This window comes from Mya arenaria, chromosome 5 (assembly GCF_026914265.1).
Source record: "Mya arenaria isolate MELC-2E11 chromosome 5, ASM2691426v1".
Taxonomy (NCBI): domain Eukaryota; kingdom Metazoa; phylum Mollusca; class Bivalvia; order Myida; family Myidae; genus Mya; species Mya arenaria.
This window is the reverse complement of record NC_069126.1, coordinates 53,826,720-53,852,804: the sequence shown is the minus strand read 5'-3', so window position 1 is coordinate 53,852,804 and position 26,085 is coordinate 53,826,720. Positions and strand designations below refer to the sequence as shown.

The following is a 26,085-nucleotide window of genomic DNA, read 5'->3' as shown; positions in this document are numbered from 1 at the left end:
GCCATGCCCCAAGAACCCCTTAACTCCCAATGGGGGAGGACCCCAACACTTCTGCATATTGTAACGACCTACGCAGTCGAGGCAAAACTTCCTTAAAAGTCAGGGAATATGTTGAAACACAACGAACACCGAGTTGAACGTTAAATGGTTTATAGTGTATTCTTATATCTTCGAATCATAAACATCAAACAGTATGTATAGTCATCAGATAACATAGTCATTACGTTGCATTGGCTTTCACGTTTTCTATATTTGGTAACAATCAACTATATATCGTCAAAACAACGAAGGAACGTTGTTTATATAGAGAACAGGATATGCCCAGTGATCAAAACTGACCAATGGCGGTCGGACCAGTGAAACGTCCGACCAATCACCGAAGGGCCGTTGAAACGCTGACCAATCACCGAAGGACCGCCCTAACAGAACAGGGGGACCGGTAGGGCGGTACTCACAGTTCCCACCGGGCGCTCTGGCAGCCAATTTGTTTACAATATTAAAAATACAAATTCAAGACATTAAATCAAGCAGTAGCGAAGTGGCTCAAAATATAAATGTTTATTATAGGACAACTATAAATCTGTTAATAATGTTTATCTAGTTAAGAAAATGATGAAGCAGTTAAACTTATCAGTTCACATACATTCAACATGTATATGTAAGGTTGGTGGAGAACCCCTCTTGTATGTACATAGCAACAGAAATAAAATGATTGGATGGAATTTAAACAGACATGACCTAAAGTAAGTGTAACGTTAAATTATCAATTTATAAAACATATCATAGTCTTCAAATATATCTCAGTACTTTATGTTAGTTCCACAAAAAGATGGCAAGTAAATGTCCAGCTGAGTAACCTGTGTAATGACAGGGTCATTACAATATTTAGGGGATATACCTCCTACTTATTGGCCATGTGATATTTCTTGCATGACTTTTTCCAACTATTTAGGGACATTATTTTACAATAGTTAAAGGAAGAATTATGGGACTTGCCATACATGTGTCTAGTGTCTCGTGCAAAACATGTGCCAAGTTTCATTTGACTATCTTGAACATTTTCTGAGTTGTGACCAAGTTAAAAAAAATCACAACAACCCAACGACACCAAGGTTATGACAATAACTGGTATTTTTGTTTTTTTAAAAACAGATGAGCTTATAAGGATAATATTACTAATAATGATATTAAATAGAGAATAATACCAATAATGATAATACTGGTAGGTTATGAATTCTAAAGTCAAAGGGAAGTCACTGAGATTTGCATTTTCACCATTTCTCATGATAGATTTGTCTCCCTTGCCTTAAATGTTGAACTTCTCACTAAATTATCATTTTTAACTCCACTGTAACAGCTATTTTAATACAATATTGATATGGTAATTCCTACCGAAATTAAAATATCAAAAGTAATGAGTTGGTTTGTTTCATAACTAGATTTCCATTTTTTTTTTAGAATATGAAGTGGCAGTTTTACTTCCTCCTTATTTCCTTGATGAACCTCAAACCTGTACATGTGCTCTGTGACGTAAATTATGAATATGTCTGTTAAAATGTTAAAGGCAATATGAGTCTTGAAAAGAAGTTTGAGGATCTTTGTAACAAATTTGGAAATTACAAACTTAACCATTATTAAAAAAAATCTTGTTTGTTAAATGTCAGGTCATTAACATTGTACATTTATGTAGGAAGGCAAAAATCCTTGGAAGTATTTATAGCTTAATACTCATGGATGGATACCTGCAATAACTGGTATACACTCTTGTTCAAAGATGGCTGTCTAGCTTCTCCACCATCATACTTGAACCTGTAAACACAATATTACATTTACCAATGTTAGATGACAACTGATGTACACTCTTGTACAAGGACAGCTGTCTGGCCAGATCCCTCACTTCACCACCATCATACTTGAACCTGTAAACACAATATTACAATTAATAATGTTAGATGAAAATTGTGACACTATTTTTCCTGTTGCATTGTTAAACATATATTTGATGTAGTGTTAGCCCAGCCAAAATGAGACCTTTCAGTTTGTGATCATTTTCATCTATCATGATAGCATTTGCTTATCAGAACACAAGAAGAATATTACCCATCTTTTACTGCACAAAAACACATAAACAAGGTGCACAATAGTAAGAGCCCAATATGATGTCACTTCCTGTTTACCTGTAACATTACTTGGATGTTTTTAATGCATTCTGAACAAACACAGGAGGTCAGAATGACAGATGATGACTGTGTCTAGTCTAATAAAAGTTTATCATTTAGCGACTTAAAAAAATACTGCAGCAAACAACCTTGTGATTTATTTTCTATGGGTCAAAATTCCAATCCATTAATAAGTAGACGACAAAATATGATAACATATCAATTATTTCACTCACAACCATGTTGTGAATTGATAACCAGGAGCAGCCAGGAAAAATGCAACACAAGAGGTTGTGGGTATGTACCAGTAAACAGGTAAAGGTTTTCTAATTTCAGTAACAGTGGCCATTTCCTTGACATTAGTGGTCTAAAGGGCAATGCACACTTATGTCCTCTCAAGAAAAACCTAACAACAAATTGTATTGGAAAAGCAAAGCATATAGTTCACAAAGGTCATTACCTTTAAAGGCACAATTGAAGAAATATCAGACAGGGTGATAGAGCTTGCTTCCTCATTGTCTATGGTTGCTGTCAACATAAAAATTTAATTTCATGTATTAACCTTGACAGTGGCGTATCCAGGATTTCGTAACTGGGTGGGGCACAACCTTTAAATCCTGTCAAAACTTTTATTTCACAAGTATTGAAATGACACGTATAAAAAATGTTGATGATTTCAACCCTTCATTCAATAATACTTTTATACATCTGACAAAGTGGACTTAGTTATGAAAAAATAAATTTGTATGTATATGATCAGCTTATTATTTGTTAAGGTATCAATTTAAGGTTAAAATTAGGGATTTTCATGGTTCAAATGCCAGCCAACTGGGGGGGGGGGGGGGGCAATGGCACTTGTGCCCCTCCTCACTAGATCCACCACTGCTTGACCAAGTTGTAGCAAGATGACATCTTTAAAATGTCCTCAAAGTGTATCCAAGTGGAGTTTCCATTAAAACATGAGCAGTTTCCTTTTCACAATACAAGTTAATCAGCTTTTTCCACCAAAGCATTATTATTATCTTCCTCAAAAATACAACCAGGGTTGAGAAAAGACCCCAGTAGCAATATTTATGAGAAAAGCTACACGTCTACAAGTCTAGCAAGTCTAGCAAGTCTACACGTAAAGACAAACAGGAAAGGTAACATTCAACTGATGATTTTTATACACTTACTTTTAAAAAGTCATTTAAAATTTTGATGAATATCATGAAAACCCTTGCTTGAAATTTAGTTCACTACTGGTTTTTAAACAAGCAATGGATAATATTGTTACAATTTGAGTAACAAAAGTTAATACTTACAACATTGCCATATCATTCGCGAACTCCATTCAATGTGTCTCGTAGAAATGTACCAATCTCTGAACAGGCCTCTGGTACATGTTTCTACAGGAGATATAATTCATTATTATTTCAAACAGGCACAAGATACTAGTATCCTCTTTAACAAGCTTGACCTGTTTTCAACAGTTGATTTATAAAGGGAACTAGAGATTGCTTTTTTGAAAAAGCGCATGTCTCCCCCATTGTGTGGTCGTAGGTGAGAAATAATCAATGATGGATCCCAAAATCAATAGGGGCCATCAACTAGTCATGACTAACTGGCATACCAAGTATGAAGTTCCTGGGTGTAAACGTTCTTGAGTTATTGAGCAGAAACCGGTTCTTCACCTCAAGGTCAGTGACCTTGACCTTTGACCAACTGATCGCAAAATCAACTAGACATCATGACCAACCTCACTTCAAAGTTTGGTGAACCTAGATCAAAGCATTCTCCTGATATTGCACGGAAATATTTTTTTACATTAGAGGTCACAGCGACGTTGACCTTTGACCTTGTGACCCCCCAAAATATAGGAGTTTTCTAAACCTCATGATCAACCTCCCTACCAAGTTTGGTGAACCTAGGTCAAACCATTCTCAAGATATTGAGCGGAAATGTTTTTTACATTGGGGGTCGCTGCGACCTTGACCTTTGACCTAGTGACCCCAAAAACAATAGGGATCTTCTACACCTCATGACCAACCTCCCTACCAAGTTTGGTGAACCTAGGTCAAACCGTTCTCAAGATTTTGAGCAGAAATGTTTTTTATATTGGGGGTCGCTGCGACCTTGACCTTTGACCTAGTGACCCCAAAAACAATAGGGATCTTCTACACCTCATGACCAACCTCCCTACCAAGTTTGGTGAACCTAGGTCAAACCATTGTCAAGATATTGAGCGGAAATGTTTTTTACATTGGGGGTCGCCGCGACCTTGACCTTTGACCTAGTGACCCCAAAAACAATAGGGATCTTCTACACCTCATGACCAACCTCCCTACCAAGTTTGGTGAACCTAGGTCAAACCGTTCTCAAGATTTTGAGCAGAAATGTTTTTTATATTGGGGGTCGCCGCGACCTTGACCTTTGACCTAGTGACCCCAAAAACAAAAGGGATCCTCTACACCTCACGACCAACCTCCCTACCAAGTTTGGTGATCCTAGGTCATGCAGTTTTCCAGTTATCGATCGGAAACGAAGTGTGACGTACGGACGGACTGACGGACTGACGGACTACCGGACTGACGGACAGGGCAAAAACAATATGTCTCCCCCAGAGAGGGGGAGACATAATAACAGATATGATAGAAGGAATAATAGTACTTAGTTTTGGTGTATATACACAAGTTGACAACTTGTGATCATGTGTATCGAAGATTCTTTTATATTTTTTTAGTAATTCATCCCAGCCCAACCCTTCATTCAGACAGCTATAAGCTGGAATGAATCCTTTCCAGGGTGGAAACCTTTATGAAATGTCACCAGTATGTTCCCTGTGTTTGGGTCAAACCAAATCCTCCTTGGTAAGGTAAGTATATAGTGTTCTAAAAAATCAAAGCTAAGACCATCACCTTTAAAACACAAAAAAATGACATTAAATCAAGCTCAAACATCTGGATATTATTTGTTTTGATTTTTTTTTAAATAAAGCTTATACCAGTCCAGTAGTTGGAATTTTTCTCACAACTCACTGTGAATGCAGTTTGCAGTGTAGATGTTCACTTCCTTTCATCCTCTATTTCTCTAACCAACCTGGCCACTACAATTCAAGCCCCCCCCACACTCCACACCAAATCACAGCGGAAGCAGACTTTAATGCGGGTGTCGGGCCCTCCTTCTCCAGCTCCCAATCGTTATATGCACTCAATCCTGCCAACTGTCCACTAGAGAACTTTAATTGAAATACCTTTACCCTTTTTGTCCACACATACCATGGAAGCTGTCTCTAGTGGGGGCATGTTACCCTCCATTTCCTCCTCCACCTATCCTGGCCGGCTATAAACTATAATACACATCCCTACCCTGTTTCTCAACATTTACTGTGAAAGCTGTCTCAAAAGTGTCTTTTCCTCATTTATCGTCTCCCCCCCCCCCCCATTCTTCTCCCATCCAGGACAACATTCCAATATAATAAACACCACTGTACCTTGTTTGTCTTCACTCACCGTGGAAGCAGTCTCCAGTGTAGATGTCTATTTCCTTCATTTCTTCTTTCCCATCACATTCTCCACCCATCCTGGCCAACTATCCACTATAATACACGCTACTTTACCCCATTTCTCAACACTTACCATGGAAGCAATCTCCAGTGTAGGTGTCTTTTCCTCTGTTTCTTCCTCCCCATCACCATCTCCACCTGCTGCCTCTCGACTATAATACTCATCCTTCTACAAGCCTTTCCTGATAAAACAGAATTTATACATGAACTAAAGCAAGATGATTAGAATTAGATTCATTTTGGTTAAGTTTAACCGTTGCCAGGTATTATTGACTATGTTGTTTGTAACTTCTACTTACAGTTGCCTAAAAGGGTTAGACAGTCCTGTATGTGTTCAGAAACGGAATGTAATTTGGTATTATCAAAGAATAACCATTTTAGCAGGGTTAATGGAGACAAGCCATGCTTTTTATCAATCGTGACTGCTTGTGAGATCACAATTTAAAATCTCTGCACAATCAGCAGGGTCATTAACAATCATTTTGGTTTGCTTCATAAACTGAGATTCACCGTAAATCACTGTGTGTACGACGCTAGCATAGATAGGACGCAGGCAAAAGATTCGAGGAAAAAAAGGGAAAATATACTTTATAACACCTATACCATAGTAAGGATGCAGTGAAAAAATGTCATAATCGGCAGAAACCATACAAGTTTTGACAAATTTTAAATCATGAACATAGCAAGGGTTATTAAATGGTACAGCACAGCATAAATGATTACCGGTAAATATAAATTGAAATATCAATGGCACAAGTTGTATAAAGCACCTAAATATTTAATTGCAATACTGTTGAGCATTTGGGGTCATTTCATCAAGACTCCAAGGAGTTATTTCATACCTTGAACAGCTTTTGAGCTGTAGAAATGCATGGAAAGTACTTCTAGTAACAACGAGAGCCGTCGTAAGACAGCACGCTCGACTACGCCGCTTTGACTTAGAATTATACAATAACGATGTAATAATACCAAGTTTGGTCTCTTTATGTCAAACCTAACTAAATTTATTTGATACATAAGGTGACTTTGATGCTGCCCTCCCACCAGCCGGCCCAAACCTGATGATGATGACGCAAGTCATTCAAATAACTTGATTTCCCATTACGAAAATGTGGTTAAGAATATACAAATATGCCTTTGAAAGGAAATTCAAAAAAAATAATAAATAAATAAGGGCCATAATTTGTATTTAGGCTTAAAATGGAGTTATGTTTCTTGTTGTAAGATGTTCGTAAATAATTTTGAATTTTATTAAGTGCATTTAATGAACGGTATAGAAGTTTTTTTATTGAAATCCCAACTTGCCCTTAACTTTTACTTGCCTAACACTTTAACCTAAGTCAATCAGGGGCCATTACTTGTATTAAGGATATGGAGTAATGTAACCTCATTGGGTGATGGTCCTGAACAATTGTGTGAAGTATTAAGTCAATTGAATGAAGGGTATAGAATTAAGTTATTAAACAATATCCCAACCTGCCCTAAAACTTTAACCTAAGTGCCATAGTCAATCAGGGGCCATAATTTGTATAAAAGATAATATGGAGTTTAGATGTTATCTAAACTCATTATGTGATGGCTCTGAACATCTGTGTGAAGTATTAAGTCAATTGAATGAATGGTTTTGGAGTTTTAAGTGAAAATCCCAACTTGCCCTAAAACTTTAACCTGCCCTAAAACTTTAACCTAAGTCAATCAGGGGCCATAACTTGTATTTAGGATAATATGGAGTTATTTAACCTCATTGTGTGATGGTCATGAATAACTGTGTGAAGTATTAAGTCAATTGAACAAAGGATATAGAAGTTATTAATAAATATTCCAACTGGCCCTAAAACTTTAACCTAAGTTCCATAGTCAATCAGGGGCCATAATCTGTGAAAAAAACAAGAGATGTTTGTCAAACATTATGCCCCCTGAGCGCCAAGTTGCCAGAAATATTTGGACAATTGAATGAAATATGCATGGACTGAAATGACAGCTGATTTGTCATTGGATGCATATGAGGCAGGTCATCTACTGGTCATACCTAATCTTCATGTCAAGTTTGATGACCATAGGTCCGGGAATTGTTGAGTTATCACTCGGACAAGCTTTGGTCTTCCAACAGACCGACCGACATGTGCAAAGCAATTATATAACCCCTCTGCTTCGAAGGGGGGCATAATTAAACTAGATGTTCACTGAAAACTGATACTTCAACTCATGCATTTAGTGACATATAAATTTCTACTGTCTACTATATAAGAAAATAAAATATGGACAATCAGAAAACCTTTTTTCAGCTTACAGTCACACTGACCTTGACCTTTGACCCACTGACCTCAAAATCAATAGGGTTCATCTGCTGGTCATGACCAATAAGCCTACCTAGTATGAGGTCCCTGGGTCAAAGCGTTCTCAAGTTATTGATCGGAAACCGTTTTTCATGTTAAGGTCACACTGACCTTGACCTTTGACCTCAAAATCAATAGGGTTCATCTGCTGGTCATGACCAATACACCTACCAAGTATGAGGTTCCTGGGTCAAAGCGTTCTCAAGTTATTGATCGGAAACCGTTTTTCATGTTAAGGTCACACTGACCTTGACCTTTGACCTCAAAATCAATAGGGTTCATCTGCTGGTCATGACCAATACACCTACCAAGTATGAGGTTCCTGGGTCAAAGCGTTCTCAAGTTATTGATCGGAAACCGTTTTTCATGTAAAGGTCACACTGACCTTGACCTTTGACCCACTGACCTCAAAATCAATAGGGTTCATCTGCTGGTCATGACCAATAAGCCTACCTAGTATGAGGTCCCTGGGTCAAAGCGTTCTCAAGTTATTGATCGGAAACCGTTTTTCATGTTAAGGTCACACTGACCTTGACCTTTGACCCACTGACCTCAAAATCAATAGGGTTCATCTGCTGGTCATGACCAATACACCTACCAAGTATGAGGTTCCTGGGTCAAAGCGTTCTCAAGTTATTGATCGGAAACCGTTTTTCATGTAAAGGTCACACTGACCTTGACCTTTGACCCACTGACCTCAAAATCAATAGGGTTCATCTGCTGGTGATGACCAATACACATACCAAGTATGAGGTCCCTCGGTCAAAGCGTTCTCAAGTTATTGATCGGAAACCATTTGGTATTCCGACCGACCGACCGACAGACCGACCGACCGACCGACCGACATGTGCAAAACAATATACCCCACTTTTTTCAAAAGGGGGCATAATAATATGGAATTATCTAACCTCATCATGTGATGGCCCTGAACAACTGCGTGAAGTATTAAGTCAATTGAATGTAGGGTATTGGACTTATAAGTGAAAATCCCAACTTGCCCTAAAACTTTAACCGGACGCCGACGCTGACGCTGGGGCAAGTAGTATAGCCCACCTATTCTTTGAAGAGTCGAGCTAAAAAATGGCTTACAAAGCGATCTAAAATTTGTTCATTTCTATAAATTTTCGGTCCAAAATGGCTAAATCAGTAAAAATTGTAATACATAAACCTGGTTTGTCATTCACACATCCCCAAACATCCCAATAATAATGACAAGATAACCATCAGATTTACGCGAACAGCTGCTTTCTTTTGCTTTGATGAACACTCGATATCTTCTAATTTGCAGAATTTTGTAATTGGCCCAAACACGTGGTAGATCACAGGAGAAACATTTTGCTAATTATATAATACAAATTCTTTGTATATTGGTCAGCTATTTATTTTTTCCATGTCCGAAACAAAACCAACTTTTTTTTCCTACAATCAGGCTTTGCGTATATACTACCTAAATATGTCAGTCGAATACTCTAACATCCCATTTTACTTCAGACTGGTTGACCCATCCCATTTTACTTCAGACTGGTTGACCAACTACAGTATTAACTATGTTTGAGTCTAGGCTGATTAAAAAATGATAGGAATAATAATAATCAATAATCGTTTCTGACAACCTTCAAATCATTGCCAAAATGTTTGAATTAACTACAAATATGAATGGGGAAAGGCAAAAGGGGGGGGGGGCGGTAGCTGTGATCTGTACCTTGACCATGACTCTTGGTTACTGTATGTTAAACCTAACTGAAAATATTTGATACCATAGGTGAGTTTGACACCGCTCTTATGCCGGCCCGCCCCAAAAATCGCATACGTCATTCTAACAAACAGGTTTCACTTTGGTTAAAAATATAAAAATGTTCCTGCCAAAAGCAAAAAAAAAATAATGAGAGGTCAATAAAGGGCCATAATTTGTATTTGAGGGTAATATGGAGTAACTATGTGATGGCTGTTACCAAATGTGTGAGGCACTTAATGAAGGGTATAGAAGTAATAAGTTAAAATCCCAACTTGCCCTAAAACTTTAATCTGTCCCAATGTGCCCTAAAACTTAACCGAAGTCCCTAAGTCAACCAGGGCCATAATTTGTATTTAACATAATATGGAGTTATGAATCCTCATTGTGTGATGGTCCTGAACAGCTGTGTGAAGTATTAAGTGAATCGAATGAATAAGTAAAATGCCAACCTGCCCTAAAACTAAGCCTCCTTACTCTTCAAATTGTCTAAAAAGGCTAAAAATTCATTTTCAGTCGGCAGGCTACACCCACAGCTCCCCTTGACTCCCAATGTGATAGAGCCCCAAGACTCCTCCTACAACCATTGATTTTTGTATCTAGTCACAAATTAAAATTATATGAACATCTTGAATGATTATTAAGTTAAAGCTGCACTCTCACAGATTGAACGTTTTGACATCTTTTTTTATTAAAATTGCCTTGAAACAAGCCAATTTTTGTGAAAATCCATGGAAACCAGTTATACAAGACTGCTGACAAAAAATTAAAACCCAGATTTTAATATTTAAGTTAAAAACTTGATGTTTAATGCATTTTTCTTAAACTGTTAGTAACGGTTTAAGCCATAAACCATTATTGTTTGAATGGAAATATGAAAATCTGTGATCTGATTTTTTGTCAGCAATCTTTTATCATTGGTTTTGCAGATATTTATGCAAATATTTGACAAAAAATGAAAAAAATGTAAAAATGGTATATCTGTGAGAGTGCAGCTTTAAGGCCAAGTGACTTTACAATAAGTAAAGCAAGAGTTATGGTACGTGCTGTACATATGACTTACTATACTGTCTCATGTGTACAAAGTTCCATTTGAATATCAATAATATTATTATAAACTTGACTGTATTTTGAAGAACCGAATGTCCACCTTGTTTTCATTTATGACCAAGCTAACGCTTACCACAATGACGCCAATGACTTGTTGTTCTCCAAAATACAGGCGAGCTGTTAATAATAAGTATAATTTTTATAATAATATTTAATAACAGAGAATAAATATTAATAACAGAGAATAAATTTTACAGTCAAAGGGAGGTCACTGCGATTTTCATATTTTCATTTTCCATTGATATATTTGCCTCCCTTGCCTAAATTGTTAAATATTAATCACTTGTTTTATCTTGCTTCTGTATATAACACTGTTTCTTTATAGAAATTGAAATGTTAAAAAATGAGTTGGTTAAATTCATAACAGTTACTGATATTCCCATCATAATTTTGTCTATACATTATGAAGTGGTAGTATTTAGAGCAAAATTTGTTTGTACAATGTTAGGTCATAACTTCCTTGTACATTTATTTTGGAATGCAAAAATCCTTGGGAGTATTTAATAAGTTTATTATATGTACCTGCAATAACTGATGTAAACTTTTGTATAAGGATGGCCAGCTAGCCAGATCCCTCACTTCACCACCATCATACTTGAACCTGTAAACACAATATAACAGTAACCAATAATATATAACTTCTGCGACACTGTTTTTATTTGTGGAATTTCATGGTTATGATTTTGCTATTTTAAAAAATAGGCTAAAGAGTCACAGCCAAGAAGAAAAGTGTTATTCAAGTTTGTGATAGCAATTTTGTTTTTTCGGAACACAAAGAAGAAATTCACTCCTAAATGGGGGCAATCTATTTAGAAAGTGCCTCTGGGTCAGATTGTATATTTAAATAGAATAGCCCTCAAAGGAAATCAAACAAGCAAATTCATTGAATTGATATCCCCCGCCTGATTGTGCTAAGTCAAGGAATGGAAATCAATTGTTGGTGAAATTTATATATGTGGATGGGAATGGGAATATGATCATTCTGGCCCAAAAATGACATTTTGAGATATTGTAACCGTTATGATGCCAAGTATTTCTAGAACAAAAATTCAAAGTTTCGACTTTTCGTAACACAGGTGTAGAAATCAATATGAACAAAATGTATGGGCTAATGTGTTTATTTAGAATGAAATATCCATGTCAGATTAGTATCATTGTCAAGGACTATTTACATGTAACATATAATAAGTTTTAGCATAGAAACAATAATTAAGCACTCATTGTTTGATTACAAAAGTTTACGAAAAGATCATAACTGCATTTGGTTGCTATGGTAACTATTGATAATGCCATTTTCACTCATTTTCTACATGTTTCTCAAAAAATAATGTTATTCATAAAGTTGTGTTTTAAGTTTTTGACATTTTTATGATAGGAAGCAATTGCAGAAATAAAATCTGAAGTTGCAAGTCAAATATTAAAAAACCCCAATGGATATGGTACATTTTGTAACAGAGGGCTTTAACACAATTTGAACGAAATGTTCGCTAAATCTGTTCTTATTTTGAATGAAGTATAAAAGTCAAAATATTAAAATATACAACTATGTATCTTTACTAGTATCACATAAACTGCAAAAGGAAAATTACAAGTATATATTGCTAATGTCCATAGTGTTAAAGAAACTTACAACAAAGGTCACAGCAAAATTCAGTTGCTTTGGTTACTTATGAAAATGCTATTACCAATCATTTTTGAAAGTCTGCATAACAAAGAATTATCTAAGTAAAATTATTTATAAGTTATTGACATCTTTATGATACTAAGTATTTTCAGAAATTAAATCTGAAGTTTCAAGTCAAATTTCACAAAAGTTAAAAAACATATGAAACATTTTGATACACAGGGCTAAAAAACAATTTGAACAAAACTGTTCTAATTTTGAATACAATATCCATGTCAAGATATTTATATTTTTAACTTATCTTTACAAGTGTTACATAAACTTCAAAATTAAAATAGCAAGTAAACATTGCTAATGTCCATATTAAATGACATAGAAATTGGCCACAAAGGTCAAAGCAAAAATCGGTTGCTATGGTTACTAATGAAAATGCTATTTCCAATCATTTTTAAAGTCTGCCACAAAAATGTGTTCTTAATATACAATGCATTTTAAGTTATTGGCATGTAAATGATACCAAGTATCTAAGATATAAAAACTTAAGTTTCAAGTCATTTTTGTACAAAGAAATCAAAAGATATGGATCATTCTGTTACACATTGATAAACAGTTTGAAAACAATGTCCACTAAAAATGTTCTTACTTTAAATGCAGTATCAATGTCGAAATACTAAATTTACTGTCTGTTATAGCTAACACATAAACTAATAGAAACAATGAGTACACATTGCTTATTATATGTACAAAGTGACATAAAAGAACTATGGAAACAACAGTCTGTTGCTATGGTTACATGTGATAAGCCATTTTTTGATCATTTTTTCACATTTGCCACAAACATTTGATCTACAATCAACATTTCACCAACAAATGAGTAAATGACAATAGTTAATTCATCGAGATGTCTTTTTCAACTGAAGTAATAATTATAAAAAATGCATCTTCTTAAATTGTCAAGTCACATTTCCGTAATGCTAAAGGCCTAGCAAGTGATTAAGGAAAAATCTGCATGGTCTCTTTTATTTGCAAAAAAAAAACAGAGTTGTAGTTTGCAATGATTTTGTTATAAAAAACACTTGCACAATGCAATGCAACCAATGATATTAGTAATACACAAAAAAGCAAATATTATTTCTCATGTTTCAGATGGCAGAGATACATATATCTTAATTGTGTTAGTCTTTAGATGTAGAGGATATTACTCAAGTTGTTTAATACAAAGTTGCTTAAACAAGTGTTTTCTGTCCACCTAATATAAAGGGACTTGGCAAGCCTATAACAATCTGAGTAAACAATTCCAATAAGTTATTTTGCATTTCCTCTCCTGTGATATAATATTCATATCAATCCTACTAATGTGAGTATTTACAGTGCTAAACACATTTATACTACAAAGCGTTCACATTTTCAACACCATTCATTATTATGATGTAATTTTAAAATTTATTACACTTGCTTAAAATGCCATTTATGACACAAGTAAACTTCCAGACTGGTTTGACAAAAACAGATTTATGCAGCACTACATTTAAACAGTCCACATTAAATTAACACAGAAGGCTATGTTTGCGTTTACTGCCTTTCGGTGTGTCATTTTTGGCAATATCAACTTTGTCTTTACACAGAGTTGGTTTAGGGCATACTGCAGATCTTGATGACTCAGATCTAAAGAATGGACCAATAGAATCGTAAAGGTACCATTGACGTGCAGCATCTAGGCATGGTGCGTGCTTAAGTTCAGGAAAAATACCACATTCTGGATTCATCCTCAAAAGATTAACTTCAATTTCTGAGGAACCTACAAACTCTTTGCAAACTACAACTCCTGGTTTATATTTTGATACATAGAAATGGTGGTATTTGGTAATATTCTTTAGAGTTTTGAAATATGTATCTAGGAATGATTTCCAACTGTGAAATGTGACTGGCTGCTGAGAGTCATTAACCAGCTGTGGGATGTTGTGGCCGGACTTTGAAGAGCGGATACAGTGTGGGCAATTTCTTGAAGATTCTCGGCATTACAGCATCACCACTTCGCAGATATCAATGATGTGATTGATTTCAAAAGACAGCTCAATGCATTAGTCCTAAAAAAACAGACAAACAATTATTAACAGATTAAAAAACTGACCTTTCATAACATGTCATATGGCATACCAAAGCACAGTGTGGTTCTTGTTTTGGCCGGCGGCATTATCTAAATGAACCTGGAAAATATAATACATTCTTTTTTCATATTTAAGCTATATGCAGTACAATGTTATAATGAGGGACACATTTCATAAGCCATAGCTTAATCCTAATATTTAATTGTTATCAATCATCGAATGTGAAATGGAAAAAAAAATCTGAGTAAGAATGTGTTTCATATATGTTAAGTTTCATCATCTATTTTATTCACTATTGATTCTCATAATCTCTTCTCAGCAATAAGGATGAAGTTTGCATAGGCTGTTAAAACCTTTAATCCATTAATTATTCTATAGATAATTTTAATGGGTAATCGTTTTGAAGCACTAAATACCTCAGCATGTTTTCACCGACGCCAAAGTGCTAAAAGTAGTGGTGGGCCATGCTGCCGACACTGTCGCTTCCTTTCCCCGGCAATTCGGCCTCGTCCACCAAATAAAATGTCTGCTTTCCTGTATAAATAAATATTAACTATTGTTAAAGGGACTTTACACCAGATTGGCACCAAAAAAATGTTTTTTCTGTAACGAATCTCAGGACAATTATTTAATAAAATGTTTTACTCTTTGATATCATAATTGTAAAAAAATACCAAAATGTTAATGTTCGATCTGTAGTCGCCAAAATTGCAGTCCAGTGTTGTATTCACTGTGCTACGTAACTTGGTAATCTCACGTGATAACATCGACAAGCCAATCACGCATAAAAATGAATTCTACTAGGTATACATACATAATCTTTTTTAATGGTAAAATATGAAAAAAATGTGAAAAATAAATTAATTGTAAACTATGTGGTACTTCAGTTAGTTAGTTTCAATGCATTGTACTCATCAATACCAAGTTTATGTCAGTTTTCGACATTTTTTATTATTTTTTTTCACATCATATCATCATACAGTGGTAGCTCCTTTATATGATTTCACAAATAATAATAAAATGTTACTGAAATAGTCAGCAAGAAGATAATGTAGACAACCCAAAATGACACTAACAGATAGCTGTAGAGCTTTTACAGATCAATGTTATTTAATTAGAATTCATTTTTAAAATCCAAGCTAAGGTCAAGAGTGTTTTACTTGTTTACGTTGAATCTTTAGAAAGGATTTCTAAGTATGGCCAATGTAAAAGTTTTTGAACAAGAATGCAAAGCTGACAACATAAAAAAATCCAAGCAAAAAATTTAATTCTGACTTGGAAAGACAATTTTTACTGGTACATTTGGTATAAAATCTGTCTTATTCTGTTACTCCTTGTTTAATTCCGAGTGACATCTAACCATAAAAATATACCTGAACCTTCGGCGCACATGCCAAACACTTGACACTTTCGTGGGGTGGCGAAATATATCGGCCCAACTTGTTGCGCATGATGTGGATAGTGGACTTGCTGGGCAAAATCCCATGAGTAGTGGTAGTGCACATCTTGGCTACATGGTTCAGCAACTTCAAAGACAATAATTATAGCATTTAAAAAAAAATCAAATAGTATTGTAATTTTATGAAAACAGGTGATCTGACCGTTATTCAGTAACTTTCAAATGATAGTAATATACACTGTATCAGAAAGTGTTAGGGTAAATAATAATTAATTGTGGCACAGAAAAGTGTACTCAGAACACATGTTTTTGATCAATATATTAACATATAAATCTTATTTTGGTTTTGGCATGGCTCTAACCTTGTGAAAGAATTACACTGCTATAAACATCTTTGCTTGCAGCAGTTAAGACCCTGTACTGCTCTCTTTGTTTTTTGGCAGAGCTTAGATGAGCCTCGTACTCACATGTTCATTTTTATCTTCATCACTCAGTTGACCAGACTTTCCCAATTTTACACCAAAGTCTTGGCATTTAAAACAAAGGTCTGTCGTTGGCTTTGCCAAGGCTATGTTAGGGCAAAGTTCATTCCAAATGTTTCGAAATGTTTTAAGACACACTTGTCTATAGCCAGTCTCAACAGCACTTTCCTGATACATTTCATGAATTTCAGAAATGTTAACATCAGATGGCAATAAAAGAACAGTGATTTGGGCAATTAGGAAGCCGACCTGGCAATGGCAAAGCATTGTCTGTTGCATAATTTTCAATAAAGGTTTTCAACCTGCTTCTGTCTGTAAAGCTAAGGGCGTTAGCTGGGGCCTTGTGCTTATTCCCATGAATTCTGGGCTTTATCCCCTCAGAATCCAGTGATTTTGCCATTCTTTGCAAACTGCAGTAAGATGTTGCATGTGCAAAAATAAATGAGGTTTTACAGATTGTGTGTCCCATAAAATAATACATCTGCGATGGTTTCACACGGGTCTTTTGTGATTTCTTATTGGACAATATGTTGCCAGTGGTAACTCTATGGGCAAGCAAAAGACTCTTAATAACAAGTTCTCTTTCATCATTTGAAAGGTCCATGCAGTCTTGTCTGTAAGCTAATAGTTTCTCAAAATCAACTACTGACGAGCATGGTTTCCCATTATATAATCCTTTACATCCACATGTTTCTGCTCACAGTGTGTTTACATTTTGAATCTCTTTGACATCTTCAGGGCTTGAAGACCCATCATAATCATTTGACAAAGTAAGTACATCATCGTTGAAACTAGTTTCAGAAACATCATGTTCACTATCAGACTCTTGTTCAATGTTTATTTCACAATCAAAATCATCATTATTTATCAAACATGATAAAATTGACCTTTCATCTGAATCTTTTATATTTTGACTTTGAGATGACTGCACAAGTTCATTGAAATAAAGATTGTCAAGTTTATGTAGTACATTTGCAAAATCTGGATCATCATTTTGAAAATATTCTATATCATAAGGTACCGTCGAGGCCTGTGACAACGTGAACTGACTCATAGTTTATTTAACATTTAACTTTGGGGATCATTATCGGTTGCTAACAACAAAAAAAACATTTTCCAATAGGTGTCGCAGAATTCACTTCCAGGTTTTGTCAATTACTTTGATTGCCATGTGAAAGAACTGTCCAATTGCATTATGAAGCTTGTAGATTGTGTTATACTGATTAAACATAATCATTTAATGAATAAATAACATTTTATTTGCACTTACCACTTGTAATTCCACAATTTGAACCCAGAAACACTGAAGTTTAACACCGGATGTTCCTCGTGATAAACCGGGAAACGGTGTCTCTGTTACTGCGCTGTTCGTCAGAATGTGAACAAATATCGGTTATAAACATATTCTGATCAATGTCCTTTCATTTCAAAAAAATAACATAATACTGTTTTTATTTCAAAAACGCCTCACATCATCGGCCAGAAATATTTGCAACCGTCATACAAACGAAGTTACCAAAGTCCAAAAGCCGAACAGCTGACCAACTCTTTCGGTAAATTAAACACACGTTAAAAGGTTATGATCAACTAAACGTCAATGAATAGTGTTGCAGAGGGTTTATTGCCGAAATTGATGTGGTTTTTTTTATGTTGACAACAAATAACTAAGTTTTAAGCTCGAAAATACCATGAAACATCAAGGGGACAAGAGTGCGCGATTTTATTCTCGCTTTTTCTTGTTATTCACAATAGCACAACAATGATCAAAATCGCGTTCACATCCACATATGAGTTTGATTGCAACTGTTTGAACTAAAAAAATATTGTATATAATGTAGCATGTATGACTCCATGTTACCCTGTTCCAAACTAATCTTAGATTTCATCAAGGCAAACATTCTGATCAAGTTTCATGAAGAATGGTCCAAATATATTGCAAAAAATATAGCCTCAAGAGTGTCCACAAGGTTTATTTAAGATTTGACCCAGTGACCTCATTTTTGAGCCCACATGACCTACTGGTTTCAAACTATTCCAAGATTTCTTCGAGGCAAACATTCTGATTAAGTCTCATGGAAATTAGAGCAGATGTATTGCCTCTAGATTGTTCCGACGATTTCTGTAAGATATGACCTAGTTTTAGACCCCATGTGACCATTTTTAAACTCTTGAAAGATTTCATTAAGGCAAACATTCTGACCATATTTGAACATAACTGACTATTCAATACCAATGTTTGGTTCAGGACACAATTTTTCAAAGATTTCACCTACTGACCTGGTTTCTTACCCCATGTGACCCAGTTTCAAACTATTCAACAACAATCAAGGAAAACAGTCTGATTAAGTTTCATGCATATTAGATTGCCTCTAGTGTGTGTTCCCAATATTTTTTCTAAGATTTTACCTATTGACCTTGTTTTAGACCCATATGACCCACTTTTAAAACACAGTCGAAAATGAACCCAAGAGAACATTCTGACCATGTTTGAAAATAATCCGACCAATCACCACCATAAAATAGTTTCAGACAAGATTTTTGAAAGATTTCACCTAGTGACCTAATTTTTATCACATGTAACCCAGTTTAAAACATGTCCAAGATTTCATCAAGGAAAACATTCTCATCAAGTTTCATGAATATTAGACCATAAATAATGCCTCTTATGTGTTTCAAAGATTTTCTAAGATTTGACCTAGTGACCTAGTTTTTTAGCCCATGTGCCCCACTTTTAGAAGTGGTCCATATTTCATCAAGGGGTACATCACGACCAAGTTTGAACATAATCCGACCAATCATTACCATTCAGGACCAAAAAAATCTAAGATTAGACCTAGTGACCTAGATTTTGACCCAATGTGACCCTCTTTTTCAAGTGGTCCATATTTCATCAGGGGATACATCATGACCAATTTTGAATAAAACTTGACCAATCATTACCATGATATGGTTCCGGACAAGATTTTTCTAAGATTTGACCTAGTGACCTAATTTTGGATCATATGTGACCCAGTTTTATTTATGACCAAGAGTTCATCAAGGAAAACATTCTGATTAAATTTCATGATTATTTGACCATGTATAATGCCTCTGGGATGTTCCAAAGATTTTTCCATGATTTGACCTAGTGACCTAGTTTTTGAACCCCTGTGACCCACTTTCTCAGGTGGTCGAGAATTGGTCAAGGGGAACATTCTGACCAAGTTTGAACATTTTCTGATCAATTTCTACCAAGATATGGTACTGGACAGATGGACAGACGGAATGAAAGGACAACGCCAAAACAATATCCCCCTCCCGAAACCTTTAATTCGGCGGGGGATAAAAACAATGAATAATATTGTTTTGTTAAAGCGTAATTCGGCGGGGGATAAAAACAATGAATAATATTGTTTTGTTTGAAAGTAACAAAGGTTTTTACTTACAACAAGGCCTTATAATTCACGAATGCTCTATTCAACTGTCTTGTAGAAATGTGCCAATCTCTGAACAGCTCTCTGGTACATGTTTCTACAGTAGATATATTTCAATACTTCATTATTTAAATCATTTTGGAAGGCAGTATGTTAATGAAGATGCCCAAGATATCATCATATTTTTAACCTATAAGCTTGATCTGTGTTCAACAGTTGAATCATAAATGGACATACGTAACAAATATGATCAGCAGAATGACAGTTCTTGGTTTTGGTACACACATGCATATCGCACTAGTGATCAAGTGTATAGAAGAATTATATACTTTTTACACTTTCTTTACGGTATCCTTGCTCAATTCAGTGTAACCCTCCACTCAGAGAGCTATAAGTTGTTGCTGAATCATTTCCTGGTAGGAAACTTAACAATTAAAAGCTATGATCAACATTGCTATAACATCTTGATATTTAAACCAAGAGCGCCAAGATGTCCCTGTATCGCTCACCTGACTGGACAAAGGGTTGTTAAGTAATTGATAGGACAACCTACCAGACGCCTCATGCCTGCAAATGGCAGGTGAAACTATAATATGTTTTTTACTCAGGCTTATAAAAACATGAAAAATATGTATTTGTTTAAAATGCTACAAAGCATTAACTTTTTGAGATATAATGCCCATACACATTCTGGAACAGGATGACCTTATTAACAATTCTGTAAAAATATGTTGAAATCAGGCCATAGGTTTCTGAAGAGAAGATTTTCAATGTTTTCCTTTTGGCTGCAATGGTTCTGTATGAAACCACTTTTATTGAGGGAATCTGGAAAAGGACTACCAAGGGACATTCCTGAGAAGTTTGGTTGAAATTGTCACGGTGGTTTAGAAGTAGTTGTTTAAAGTTGACAGAGGGACGGACACACCACATCAACCGACGGACAATCTCCCTCTCAATACCTTATGTGGAGTACTTTGTTCTCAGGTGAGCTTAAAATAAAAATAAAAATTTCACCCCACCTGGCCTTATGTCAATTAACTACAATTCACCCCGCACCCCCTACTCCACCCCACCGAATCCACCCCACCAGTATCAAATGTCTCCCAACTTACAGCGGAAGCAGTCTTTAATGCTGGTGTCCGTCACTTAGTCTCCAGTTCCCTATCTTTATCTCCACTCAATCATGCGAACTGTTGGCTATAAGTAGAGAATACTAGGTTAGTGCCGTGGATGAAGAAAGTTTAGCTAGTAAGGCGGAGGAATTTATCGGGTGAGCCGCAGTTTTCTATTTACCCTGTAACTTTGTTTATTTAAACACTATAAATAACATTAAAATTATTAAGTGTCTTTAAAAATAAGGGGGGCAACTTTTTTTCCTGCTTGACCTCAGCACACTCTGACAGTATCCATGTTTAAATCGCCCCCAAAATAATTCTCAAAACTGTTCAACTTTTTTCAATACGCTTGTAGTCAAAGTCATTGCATTTTAATCATTCAATATAATTTCAAAACAAACAAAAAACTAGTACAGTACACCGATCATGGTTCAAGATCACGAGCGTTTACAAACAATCGCCATATGTTAAATGGATTTAATTCATGTTAATAGTGTTGGATGTTCAGAACTGCACCGGCAAAGAGATAATTCATTTCTGTTGTTAGTGAAATTTTGTCATTCACCACAGAAATAGAATTAACTATTGTTGAATGCTGCACAGTTTCCAGCAATTGCGGGTGGGGTAAGATTTTCACATCACATGTAGATTTTCTGATCGATTGTTTTGCCAGTGTCTTTATTATGCAGAGTGATGGGACTCTATAGGCGAGTGATTCTTGAAGTCGGTTGTTGGCAGACTATTATTAAGATACTGAAACATTATTTGTGCTTTTCCTCTCACATTTCAGAATAGAAAGAAAGTCCGTTTTCGCGGTCACATGACCTACTGACTGTAGATAAACATCACGTCGTCTACTATCCTAATAAACTAAAATTTACACAGCACCTTGTTATTGGACTTATTTGTATGCAAGTGACAGAATAAATTAATAATACAAAACTCTTATTCCCTTTTTTCCCAACTCACCATGGAAGCAGTCTCCAGTATGTGGGTCTTTCCCTCAGTTTCCCCCTCCCTGTCACTGTCTCAACCCATCCTGCCCAACTAACAACTAAAATACACACCTCTTTACCCTGTTTCTCCCCACTTACCATGGAAGCAGTCTCCAGTATGTGGGTCTTTCCCTCAGTTTCCCCCTCCCTGTCACTGTCTCAACCCATCCTGCCCAACTAACAACTAAAATACACACCTCTTTACCCTGTTTCTCCCCACTTACCATGGAAGCAGTCTCCAGTATGTGGGTCTCTCCCTCAGTTTCCCCCTCCCTGTCACTGTCTTAACCCATCCTGCCCAACTAACAACTAAAATACACAACTCTTTACCCTGTTTCTCTTCACTTACCATGGAAGCAGTCTCCAGTATGTTGGTCTTTCCCTCAGTTTCCCCCTCCCTGTCACTGTCTCAACCCATCCTGCCCAACTAACAACTACAATACACACCTCTTTACCCTGTTTCTCCCCACTTACCATGGAAGCAGTCTCCAGTATGTTGGTCTTTCCCTCAGTTTCCCCCTCCCTGTCACTGTCTCAAACTAACCTGCCCAACTAACAACTAAAATACACACCTCTTTACCCTGTTTCTCCCCACTTACCATGGAAGCAGTCTCCAGTATGGGTGTCTTTCCCTCAATTTCCTCCTCCCTGTCACTGTCTCAACACATCCTGGCCAACTAACACCTACAATACAGTAAATCACTGTGTATAGGACGCACCTTTTCCACCCTGAATTCCCATGAATAAAATTTGCGTCTTATAGTATTAGGCTTTTGACGTTTCAAGTCCATTTCAGGCCGAAGTTGCTTAGATAGGAAGATAAACAGGGCTTCCGTTAAAGGAAGATTGGAAGTATATTACTTTCTGGAAATGGGTTAAAAATTCCACAATTGATTCCTTGGAAGTACAAAAAATTCCATAATTTTGAAGAAAACTTCCAAAGTTGAAAGCTTGGAAGTTCATAATATCAAAACATGGGTTCAATATTACTTAAATGGTTACAATTTCAATCAGTATTCAAGTAAAATTATTATGAATTATTATAATATAAGTCTGTGAATTAAGTCTGTGAATTTCGAAAGTTAAAGATGCAAATTATTTCATTTTTAACATACTAGTTGAAAAATAGTGGAAAAAGATATTGGGAGACTTAAACTTCCACATTTCAGTGAAAAACTTCCAAAATTGATGGACTGGAAGTTCACACTTTAAGTATCGAATTCTTAATGGAAGCCCTGGATAAATGGAAGAAATGTGTTTGTTTACATTTCACTTCAAAGGGATATTACTCACATCGATTGATGGATTTAGTGATATAGGCAGTAGGAAATCAGGTACAGTTAGCATCAACAGACGACAACAAAATATTAATAAAAGTACTTGAAAAAAGTGTACAGTAGTTTTTAAGTGCTTTGTAGCATTTTAAGACATGCATCATAGGAAGTGGCATCATTGTGCACAGTGGTTGTGTAAAGGTGTGAAAAACTCGCTATACCTTACTGCTGCTGCCTGACTTAACCAATAGTATGTACTGTTGTGATGACAGTGTTGTTTGTCTCATTATACCATGTGAATGAAATACTTAGCTTAGGTGTTCAGAACATTAAAGAACAAGAAACAGCTGTTGCTTAAACAATTCGCAACAACAACAAATAATTTGAGGGCTTTGAGGAGAGCAACATCGGGATGACAGAATGAAACTGTTTATTGTTTATTGATTACTTAACAAAGTATTGCAATTAATTAAGGAATGAGTTACGGGGTTGATGTCATTATCTGGGTATGAACGCAATTGGGCTGGTCAAAGTGTGTGGAGTCCGAAAATACTTCATTTCATTTCAGAAAAGCTTTCAGTAATCATTTCTTACCCATTCTTTAAATAGAACGACCCGACTGTAACAAGAAACATTTTTTCAAATGACGTCACAATAACGCCGGAAAAGATCAACCACATGAAATCACTTTTAAATGTAAAATTGAAACACCTAACACTTTCTAAAATGCTGATTTATATCTTACGGGACCTGCTGACACAATACAAACAATAACAATATCAATAGTTTTCATGTATATTGTTATGCGATGAATTGCGATCTGAACATATCCGAAGATGTTGTGTTCATCGATTGATAAACGCAATTGCCGAAAGGCAGTTCATTTAAGGAATGGAAGTTGAGGTGTAAATATCTATTTTTAAGCTTTATACCACTTGTACCTTTGTTATTTCAATATAATTTATCATTTATGCACATGTGCTGTACTATTTAATAACCTTTTCCATTTTCTCTATTTAATATAATTCATCAAAACAAATGACAAATTTGACAATTATTTCACTGCGTCCTTTCTATGCTAGTGGTATTAAGCTGCTTCTCCTGATTTTTCTCGTATTTTTTTGCCTGCGTCCTACCTATGACAGCGTCCTACAAACAGTGATTTAGAGTACACCTCTTTACCCTGTTTCTCCCCACTAACTGTGGAAGCAGTCTGCAGTACAGGTGTCCTTCCATCCAATTCATCCTCTCCATCCATCCTGGCCAACTATCCACTATAATACACACCTGATTACCTGGTTTCCTCCTACTCACCCTTAAAGCAATCTTTAGTGCAGGTGTCTTTCCCTCAGTCTCTTCCTCGCAGTCAAAATCTCCACCTGCTGCCTCTCGACTAATACCTCTGTCTCCAAGCCTTTCCTAATAAAACATCAATTGGAAATATGTACATGTGCAAAAGCAAAATGATGAAGAATAGATTCAAATAGGTTTGATTCATTACCTTAGTCAGGATATAAAGCATCTTATCCAGGGTTAGACACTAACATTTTTGGACGGTGCCCCTCAGGGCCCGTCCTAAGTAGGCACATCAGCCGAGCAAACTACAAGCCAAAGAACGCCAGTGCGCTCAGTAAATAGTTCTCATCATTGTTTTGAATACACAGCTGATTTAAAGTGGTTGTTACATAGTTTTTTTCTAAAATGTCTGGGCGAATAGTGAGAGAAGTGGGTCATGTATAATTTATTGACAATTGGTACTGAAATCAAATATTTATATTGATAAATCATTTCGCCAATATTGACTACTACATGGAAATAGTTCCACTACATTACTACAAATTTTCATTCGGAACTCCTCGGCCATTTTACTGTATCGATAAAATTAAATCCGTAAATGTTACGAACTGAAGTACATTGTTGCTAAACATAATTAATTCAATACTTTGAACTAACGAAATATTTTAAAATATATATCATACTGTAGACTCTTTTAGTAGAATCATCAAAATATGATGTGTTAATGGCATGACCCAAAATGACCCGGTTTATCCAAGATGGCGGATGCACCAACACATGTCCGTGGAATTTCCGATGTCAAATCGGATTTAAGGCAGCACACTCGAGTTTTACAATGGATTGTTAGTGCTAAAAAGGAGAATTAAAAATAATTAATTGAATAACATCATCACCTTGTGGTCAAATTGGCTGAATTTAACGCAATACAATTAATGACTGAAATTCATCTGGTGAAAGGTCACCCACCACTAAAAGTAAGTTGCAGTAAAACACGGAAATACAAACTAAGTGATATTCAAAAAACAATGATGTCGTTTTGCTTCGTGTAATTACTAGCATTAGTAGATGTTAATAATTGTTGCAAATATTGATGTGAAAAATAATGATTATATAAATAACTCGAAACAATTTGCATCTGCGTCACAGTTGTCATCTTTCTGCATAGTTCAGTAGGGTATTTCAGATTTTCTTTAAAATTGTGATATTAATGCACCAGTCAATTGTAACCACGGCCACCCCAGGTCCGGGGATATGCGGGGAATAGCCGGTGAAATGGGTCGTGTTTATGCTTTTCAGGTGGCCCCACATTGCCGGGTAAATGCGGTGGTTTTGTCTGTTTTAAATACAGCGGGTAATTGGCCTTGCCTCGAGTCCCCGGGGTGCAGGGACTTTGGTGGGTATTTTACCAACTGTTTGTCTCCGCATGGTATGGAATTTAGCCGGTTTTGGCTGTACTGAAAGTCCAAGTCCCTGCTATTCCCAAGATCGGGGGGGGGGG

The 26,085-nt window shown here is 35.9% G+C and overlaps 1 pseudogene; it reads right to left on the bottom strand.

The window, feature by feature from the left end:
* LOC128235792 (uncharacterized) overlaps positions 1-24,549 on the bottom strand; it is a 35,850-nt pseudogene extending 11,301 nt beyond the window's left edge.
* Between the last annotated feature and the right edge of the window lie 1,536 nt (positions 24,550-26,085).